The sequence below is a fragment of the Pundamilia nyererei genome, unplaced genomic scaffold, assembly GCF_000239375.1.
Source record: "Pundamilia nyererei isolate P.nyererei 1_Seehausen unplaced genomic scaffold, PunNye1.0 scaffold00604, whole genome shotgun sequence".
Lineage (NCBI taxonomy): Eukaryota > Metazoa > Chordata > Actinopteri > Cichliformes > Cichlidae > Pundamilia > Pundamilia nyererei.
The window spans coordinates 58478-68278 of record NW_005188005.1 but is presented as its reverse complement, the minus strand read 5'-3'; the positions used below and the strand labels follow the sequence as shown (position 1 = coordinate 68278).

General features: G+C 37.7%; 1 long non-coding RNA gene across 1 annotated transcript; it reads left to right on the top strand.

Moving 5' to 3' along the window:
- The first annotated feature begins 7029 nt into the window (after positions 1-7029).
- On the top strand, positions 7030-7392 carry LOC102197105 (uncharacterized). Its single transcript, XR_312425.1, has 2 exons — positions 7030-7136; positions 7274-7392. It is a non-coding gene; the product is annotated as an uncharacterized LOC102197105 (long non-coding RNA).
- The last annotated feature ends 2409 nt before the right edge of the window (positions 7393-9801 follow it).

Here is a 9801-nt window from a genome sequence, read left to right as displayed (position 1 = left end):
TCGGTTCTTTGTTTAGTTTTTTCACGTTATACTTTTGACTTACAGCTGTACAATTATAGTTGACGGAATGATTCAGTAGTAAAACAAACCATCCAAACTAAGACCAACAAAGACTGATATTTTTAGGAAGTTTTGGTGACTTAACTACATTTTCTGCTGTTCCTGGCATCTACCAACTCTTTGGGAAAACATTTTCAGTTTAGGTGACACAAAAAGAAAGGTGTGGATCAAAACAACATACAGTAAACAATTGGCGGCACAAGTGTATAAAACTGAAATATGTAGTGATAATTCATTTGATAATAACTACCATTATTACCATTATAACTGTCTTTTAAACTGTTTTTTTTAATGCATGCTTAAAATGTTATCATGACTGAATCATTTAACTCATATGTAAAATCTCGTTCAACAGGAAAAAGATCAGTGATTTGGAGACAGACAAGAGGGAGCTGGTTGGTGTCTTTGGTAAAACTGGGGCTGGAAAGAGCTCTTTGATAAATGCCATCATTGAAGAGAAGAATCTTTTACCTTCAGGAAGCATCAATGCCTGCACCTCAGTCATGATCAAAGTGGAAGCTAATACACGTAGCACAAAGTATGAAGCAGAAATTGAGTTCATCACAAAAGAGGTAAAATGAATTCCCAAAGTTCGATTTGTACTTTAAGCAAAATCATGTGTTACAGTCCAGTTCTTGGGGCATAGGGTTGGGTACATGCCTCAATAAATTGCTTGTCATCTATTTTTGTAGGAGTGGCGTGATGAGTTGTGGTCATTTCGTCAGCTTCTTGACAATAATAAAAATCAGGAAAAGGAAGATGATGATTATCATGATGCTGTTGAAAAGCTGTCAGCACTGTATGGAGAAGACTGGAGAAGGTCCTTTGAAAACCTCATGGAGAGCAAATATTTCAAAGAAATTCCAGAATTTCTCCAATCCAAGCTGAAGATTTTGACATATGAATCAGTAAGACAAGAACTCTCATATTACTTTATAGGAAGCATTCTTGCAAGTGATGCGCTGTGAGCGTCAGCACTGAACAACTCCACTGTGTTCCAGACTGACTATAACAGACAGCCATGATAGACTAAATACTGGGGATGCTGTCCTAGTTTCACCTGTGAAGACCACAGGTGAAACTAGGACAACCTGGACAAAAAAGTGAACTGAAGAAATTAACAAAAAACTAAGAAGTAGAAACATAACTAATTTCTGAAAAAAGAATTCAGCATAGATTCAAAAGTCCAAAAAACAAAACACACTAAAAATAAGATCCAGTGATTACAACAAAACAGATCCTACTGAGATCCCACAATGACATTTAGATGATCACATCTAAATGAAGAAAAAACTTATCTGCTCTTGTAATAACTGTGGTTAACAGGATCCAAGACTGGTCCAGGTATTATGTAGAGCATTATTTATTTTTTTTTTTTTTAAATCGCAGTATAAACCCTTACCTCTTCACACAACAGATTACTATTTTAATCAACTCTTACCTGTTTTAATATGCCTGGTTTTAAATTCACTGCTGAGCAAAGTTGGCAAAGACTCATTCAAAGTGGCCATAAACTTTAGTGAATCACTGTCTGATAGTCAATTGCATCAAGACTAGCATAAAGTGGTGTAAAACCCTGACAGTCAAAACATGCCAAGTGATCCACTGTAGTGACCCCTTGTAAATAAGGGAACAGCCTAAAGTAGCTTATTAATGTCTCAAAGTGGTGGACAACTGTGTAAAATGCCCACATGAAGTAGTTTCTGCTAATAGTAATACTAGCTGTTGAAACCAAAACAAAATGTCCACAAAAAACACTGGAGCACAGGGAGCAGTTCAGAATCACCTCAGGGGTCAGCAGCACAAAGGTCCATAAATCAAAGGTTCAGGGGGCCGTCCCAGACGCCAACATCACAGAACTCCAAAATCCAGAAGTTCAGGGCGCCGACTGTGTGGAAAGCAGCAGCGGCATGGAAACAGTTCCGGAGCTTGACCACGCGGAAGGCAGCGGCGGCGACAGAGCAGGTCCCAAGGCCGGCCAAGTGAAAGATGGTGGCAGTGACTGAGTTCAGAAAGCTGTCCATGACAAGGAAGAAATCTAGCCTGGAATGTGGCCAGCGACAGCAAGGTGGTGCAGGCTGAGTTGTATCAGACGCAACAGCAGGAGCAGGTGGCGGTGCAGCAGGCAACAGAGTAGAAGCTGCAGATGCCAGCACTAATGGCTGGACAGGCTCCTCAGACCCTCCAGCTGATATGACGTGATGCTGGCTGGGTTCTCCTTAACCCCCAACTAGAACAGATGAAAGGCCAGATGGTACAGAAACCCCTGGCTGAGACGAAGCTATCTGGAGCTGCGTTAGACAGCCAGCCAGCTCGGGTTGCCTGTCAGGCTGTCCATTGAGGGCAGGATGAACTTGCCTGTGCTGTCGGTGGGGGCTGCTGTAGAGTGTGTGGACAGCTCGCACAAGCTCTCAGCAGAGACAGGAGGCTGAGACAACCCAGCAGAGCACTCAGTGAAAGCTGCTGTGGACCATTGGGGAGGCTCGAACAGGCTCTCAGCAAAAACAGAAAACTGAGACGCCTGGCAGAGCTCCCAGGGGAAGCAGCAGAGGGAGGCTGAGAGGATTCAGAGCTCTCAGCAGATGAGGGCGGTGGTTGAACAGGTGGCTGAGTAATTGACTTCACTGGTGACTGAGCTAATGAGTTACCTGGAAACAGAGCTAATGTCTGATGCCGAGAACTGAACAGGTAACAGGGCTGGTGACAACACTGGAGCCTGAACTGGTGGCAAAGCAAGTGAATGAGCTAATAACTGAGCTACTGACTGAACTATGGACTGCAGTAGAGGTTGTAGCGGTTGTAGTAATGATGGTGTAGGTTTGCTTACAATAACCAGTCCGTTGTAACTGTATGCCAGGTGTTAATTAGCAGCCAACATGAACGTTCGCACACAGGTAACAGGAAGCACTGCCATAGCCAAGTTAGAACCACAGCAACATTTCCTGGAAACCTCCGTAACTGCAGCAACGGCAGGCAGTATGGACAAACATAACATCACTGTTATCTACAGATGGTAGTGATGGTGGTTGTAATGGTGGCTGAGCTAAGCCTTCTGAGCCTTAAGAACACAAGGAAAACAGCTGGACGGGCTCAATTGAGCTTCCAGCGGAGACAGGAATGGGTGCAGGCACCTTCTGAACACTAGCCGCTCCCATCCGAGGATTAGGTACAGGTATGGAGACAGACTGTGCCCTGGCAGTATGGGCTCAAATTGTGGTCATAAATATTTTGCACTTGTAAATCAGGATTTGTATGTGTAAAAAGAATTTGTGTGAGTGCAAAAAAGATTTGTGTGAGGAAAAAATACGTGTGAAACTCTACACTCGTTTCAAGTTACAAGTATGAATTTTGACCCTATTTTTCTTCCTTTCATCTGATTGGCCAATGTCATGTCAATCACAAATTTAACAATCCAATCAGAGAACAGATGGGTTTGGCTATCGGAAGGGTGCTGCCCTCACCCGAGGAACTGGTACAGGTGAAGGAGAAGGCCGGGCCCTAGCTGCCCTGGGCACAGAGACTGGAGGCAGAGGAGGTGGCGCAGAAAACACTGACACATTCAATATAAGCTAGACTTTTCTACCACCACAAATCATAGTGTTTGAAATTACAGTGTCTGAGTTCACACGACAAGGCTTGGAAAACATTGATTCACCAAAGATAGATTCAAAATCCTTTCTGCCATGAAAAAATAAATTTGAAACAACAGTCTTTGATTTATTGTTGTTAACAGTCTTAAATCTTACAATAAACTATGACCAAATATGGGGTGGGTAACAGATAACATGACAAAGGGTGACAGAGGACTTAAATACATACATGACGTGATCAGGGGAAGTCGTGACACATGAGGACACAGCTTACCTGAATGAAACATAATGACAACACAGGAGAGGTTAACACTGGACACTCTAACATGAGACACGGACCTTCAAAGTAAAACAGGAAACATGACAGGCACAGACTAGACACTGAACTCAAACTAAGAGCAAAACTCTTAACCAGAATAACACTGGATAACAGGATTATAATGTTCAAAACAGGACAACTAATGAATCAGAAAATAAACCATAATGTGGAAAAAACACCAAAACACAAGAAACTGAAAATGCTGGGTCAAAATGACCCAGAACCATGACACGATGTAATAATTTAAATTTGAGATTAAAAATGAATGACTCGACTTTTAGTGATCAAATTTCCTTAAGCTTTTTACTTTTGTTTTTTATTGCAGGCTAATGAACTTTCTGCACAATTTGTCAAGTACACAAGAAGTGATTCAAAACAAGGAGAAGGCAATGAAGGAAAAAAGTGGTTTTGGCCACTTGTGAAGTGTGTGACTGTCAGGGTGCCAAACAATCCTTTTCTCCAGCATGTCACACTTGTGGACCTTCCTGGAAATGGTGACTGTAACAAGAGCAGAGATCAGATGTGGAAAGGGGTAATTCACATTTACTGTTCTTTGCTTATACTGTGTTGTCTGTAAACAGTCATCTTTCAATGAAGCACTGAGACATGTTATTCTCCTTTCAGATAGTTGGAGATTGTTCTACTGTGTGGATTGTGACTGAAATTAATCGAGCAGCATCAGAGAAAGAGGCCTGGGAGATCCTGGAAAGTGTCAGTAGTCTGATTGGAAATGGTGGCGAATGTCAGCAAATTCATTTTATCTGCAACAAGTCTGATCTTCTTGATAATTCAGATGATCTGTAAGTAAATTTTGCATGCTGACCAACTACAGGGTGTTTCCATGTAAGATAAAACCCAGGCTAGACAAAGAATGAAGCACAGGGTTGAGCCTTTGTTGTAATGAATGCAGAACATTTGGCTCAAAGGGAGTCTCATAGGCAGTTACAGTTTTATAAAGTTGAAGATGGTGGACTGAGTAATGAACAGAGTAGCCAGAGTAGAATAACGGATAATGGGACAGGCAGTGGAATTTTTTAGTTCTAGAGGGACAGCAAGAGAGAAGAGGGTGAGTAATAACAGGAGAGCAGGAGGAGAAAGTGATGCAAATGACATTATGGCAGCTTTAATGTATGTTGCACATAAGGTATGATATTATTGGAAATCATGCATATCCTGGTCCTTACAGTCGAGTAATTCAAGAATTCTACATTGTAAAGAATAAGTAGCATTGCACTGTCCTTCAGCAACAAAGTTAAAGTAGTTGCTGTGACAAAAAAGACATTTGTATGTAAGCATGTCAGCGTGTTGATGTCACGATCCAAATAAAACATGCTGGCCTTTCTCCGAGTGCTTTACGAATAAATGCTACAAATCTCCCATATTTGGAAGTTGTTTGTTTTTTTTAAAGAGAAATGCATTAAACAATTAAAGTCATTTTATCATAAATGACTGGACCTGCAAAGCAGACTCGCACAACTGAAGCTTAAGAGGTTTAATTACAATGAAACAAATATATAAAATGAACTGGTGTATTAGCGAGAGTATCCAATAACTCGCAGGGACGAAACAAAATCAAATGTTTTTAGAGAATTAGGAGTTCTTCTTACTATGTTTACAAACACGGCTAAGAGGGAGTCTGTAGTGAACAGGTAAGTATTTTGGTAAGAGACTCTGACAACCCAGGGTAGTAAGTAGGAGCATGAGAGGATATTAACCAGACTACACATTTAAGACTAGAATGCAACAAACTGGAGTACCAGCACCATCAGGCAGAGAAACATTGCTACAGCCAGTCTTTAAATACAATCTATGTGTTAACAAAGAGTTACAGGTGTGCAAAAGTCAGGCAAAGCTCAACTTGGTCAGAAAGGGAGATTTTACACATTTCACCAAAAAAGGCCAAGAATAAAACAAAACCACCCAGCCTGCCCCAGATTAATGATGGTGATGATAATAGTGATGATGGTAACAGTACATATATGCACATTTGTTGTAGTTCATCAGCTGATATCCATGATCGAATAGTTAAAAGAAACATGCAAGCCAAGGATGGAGTAAGGAAAGAATTCAACAAACGAAGCAAGATTAATGTGAGTTTTATAGGCTGATAGAAAATAATACAGACTCTCCACAGTTGCAAAGATGCTTTAAAATTAAATCATTTTTCCGCAGAAACATTTCCTTGATGACAGTTTCAGAGTGTTCACAGTGAGCTCCAGAGAGTTCCTAAAAGGGAAGCATCTAAGTCCAGAAGAGACTGGTAGGTGAAGTCTTGATGCACATGTTGTTTTAGTTTGCTGTGACTGAAAGAAGAATTATTTAATTTGAATTATAGTACGTAATGTCAAACTGTGGCACTGAAATTTCTTCTTAACAGAAATAACCAAACTTCAGGGATTTTTGCAAGATCTCAATGACTGTCACTCAGAGACAATAAACTACGTGAGTGGAGCTTATGGGATTCTGTCTTTGATTCAAAGAGCCAACTCCAGAGGAGTGGTAAGGTCAAGTAAAAGATACACAACAACATTCGCTTACATGTTGGCATTTTTCATTTGTCTTTGTGTTTACAATTCTGCTTTTTGTTTATTTATTAATTTATGAGTTATTAAGTGATCGATTGATTCATGTATTTTTGCTGTTCTATTTTACTTCTCAGGTTCATTATTCAAGGAGAGTGACTTTTAAAACCAAGTGAAGTTCATAAATCTATAAGAAACGACAAGTATTTTTTATGGTTTTATCCCTTCAAATATTTTTCAGGGTGATAAAAAAGGCAGGATTTGTGCAAAACTTGAGAGAATAATGATCCTCCAACTTGATAATGTCAGAAAAGAAATGGAAAAGACCTTTCTGGCTTTCGAAAAATGTCTTGCTGATGGCGTTGAGAAATCCAAACGTTCATATGGAGAAAAACTCAAGAATTTCTTGTATCAAGTATGTATTTTAACTCTAGTTGTAACAAAAAACACATTTTACACAAATATATATTTAAATAATTGTTTTGTGTTCCAGGGAAGGAACAGTGGTTTTTGTGGGGTACTGAAGCGGGTTGTTGAGAATGGTGGTGTCTACAAACCAAAGAACAAGACCCTAATTAACCTTAACATGAAGTTGGCTTCATGTCTGACTGACAGCATTGATGAAGAATTCAGAAAGACCTTCCTGTAATAAAAAAAACAAGTTCTAAACAGTCACATAATATTATCCAAAATATTTAATTTATTACATACCACGTTTTTAACATAATGATTATAAAATTGCCACTTCTTTCATTATAAACCAAATTTTTTACATGTTTTAGAAATGACTCAGAATGTGGAGCATTCAACGGAGTCATCAAGACATTTTCACTTAACACTGATTCTCTGATTGAAAAGTACAAAAATACTGAACTGCAGCTCAGATTTCTCAAGACAGAGGTAAGAGATGAAACTTTCCTATACATCAATTCAGACAGTAAAGCACAGTAAAAGGAAAAAATGAAAAAGTTAACATTAGTTTTGTGAATTGTGATTTAAAATGATGTTGATCCATATTTCATGTTTTGTCTCTAAGGAAGAAAAAATGAAGGCAAAACTGAACAGAATCATCCGGAAACAGAAGAAAAAAGTCTACAGCAGTCTGACAGAGACAATTGAGAACATTATGGAAGAAGGCTACAAGAGTAAGAGATAATATTATTCACAACTTGGCACTAAAACACATATTTATATTCATCATTATTCGGCATGAGAAATTTGAAGCTTTCTGTCTTATTGTAGAGGCTGCAGAATTTGAAGGAGAAGGCATGCTGTACTGCATGAGGGAGACTATTAAGAACCATGTGCACTCAAAGAAGGACATGTTTGAGCAGGCAAAAAATACCATGTTGGAGAAGTTGCACAGTTTAAGGGTTTGTCATGTTTTATGAAGAAATATTATGATCGTATTTTGTTTTAGCTCACCTGAAGGCTTTTTCTATGTTCAACTGGATTAGACTTATACAAAAATTTATGTTTCCATTTATATTTTTAATCCAGTCTGAAAAAATTCTAAATGTCATTGTTTTTGACTTTAACACATTTTTATCTGTGATAAGTAATTCGTTTTTTCAAAATAGGAAAACATCCTGGACATTCTGGAGAAAACTACGAAGGAATCCATTAAATGTTCATTTAAAACTGATGGGAGCTTACTTCCAGGTAAACAGGCTAGTTTGCTGTAATTATATTCCTTTTCTCTTTATCTGTGCAATCTTCTACCTGATACCACTGGGGTTTTACCTATTTGTCTATCTATTTTTTAAAATTAACTTATAAATTACCAAGTCACACACATAATTATGTGAAACACTGGGGGGGAAACAATTCAAAAAGTGTTTTGTTTTTCAGATGTTTCAACAGAGCTTGATATGGTGAAGAAACATTATGATCAACTTGCAGGCACTCCAGATGATGAAGTGTCCCTTACTGGGTAACTCCTAATATGTTATCAATGGTATTATAATAAATATTTTTAAATTTTTTTGTCCTTAACAGTGTTAACATTTATGTTAAGTATGCTGATCAGCATAGGCTACAATGGGTCCATTTTAGGGGAATCTGCAATTTAACATTTAAACTAATTATAGCAATTAGTATTCTTTAGGGTGAGGAGTTATACAATCAATATTAGGATTTAAAAAATGTAGACATTATATTATTTCCATTTCCATTGGTTATTGCTCATTGTCAAACCTTTGTTCTTGGATGTTTCAGATTTGCTGACTGGGTAGAAACAGCAGAAGCCTGGTCACAAACAGGTTTTCCCAGAGGAAGTGCAGATTAAAACAAACAAAAACAAAAAAACATCTAATTTGGTCTCAGTAATTTTTTATTTGTTTTCATTTGGTCTTTTTAAAAGTTGTTTGGTGATATTTGACTTTGATTTTGAGTATGTCATTACCAGTGATTTTGGATTTTTATTTCTGTAAGACATGCATCTTGTAATGATTCAAATCTTGAGGCTGACAAAGAAGTTTGAGGAAAAACTGCAAGAAATTTACATCACATCACTCTACATATATTTCAAATCTATTTTAATCATTTTATTTTATGTGCTTAGTTATGGTTCATCCAGATGACAATGGCAATTATATAGCACATTTCAGTACATGTAAAATCAGTCTACTTAACACAGAAGATAAAAACATGGTAACACTTATATATATATATTATTATATAATACAGCCCACAACTAAGGCGTAGTTCCCCTGTAATTAAATGGAATATTGATGTATTTTATCTAAAACTACAATTAAAATTGTAATTTTATTTACCTACAGATATTTAACGGTAGGGATTTCTAAAATGTTTAGAACTATAATATAATGACTCCTGCAATTTATCTTGGAAACGTTGATTGGTCAGTTAGGGTAAGTAGCTCCATCTCCATGCAGCTGCAGGACTAGTTTTATCTCTTTACATTGTATCCATCCTCAAATGTTTAATTTCAGTAGTTCTTTTCACTATGGAATTAATTGTCTGATTGTGAGGTGAAAAGTAGTTTTTCATCTCAACCTTTCACACACAAATATGTGTTTTTTGAAAGGTTTTCATACATTAGAGCCACAGCAGAGGGTGTTTGTTTTGAAATTATTGATTTATTTGTAAGGTTAGAGTTTCTGTTTTTTTTTCAAGGACACATTCACACTTCTTGTCATGCTCTTTATTTGTTGCTTCCTTGCTCCCAACAACCTTTCTAAACTGTCATCTGTGTTTATTCTTCACAAAAAATATTGAAATGCTATTTTATTAAAATGGCTTATATTATGTCCTGGTCTCATCAGTTTTGTTTTCTTCAGTAATTACA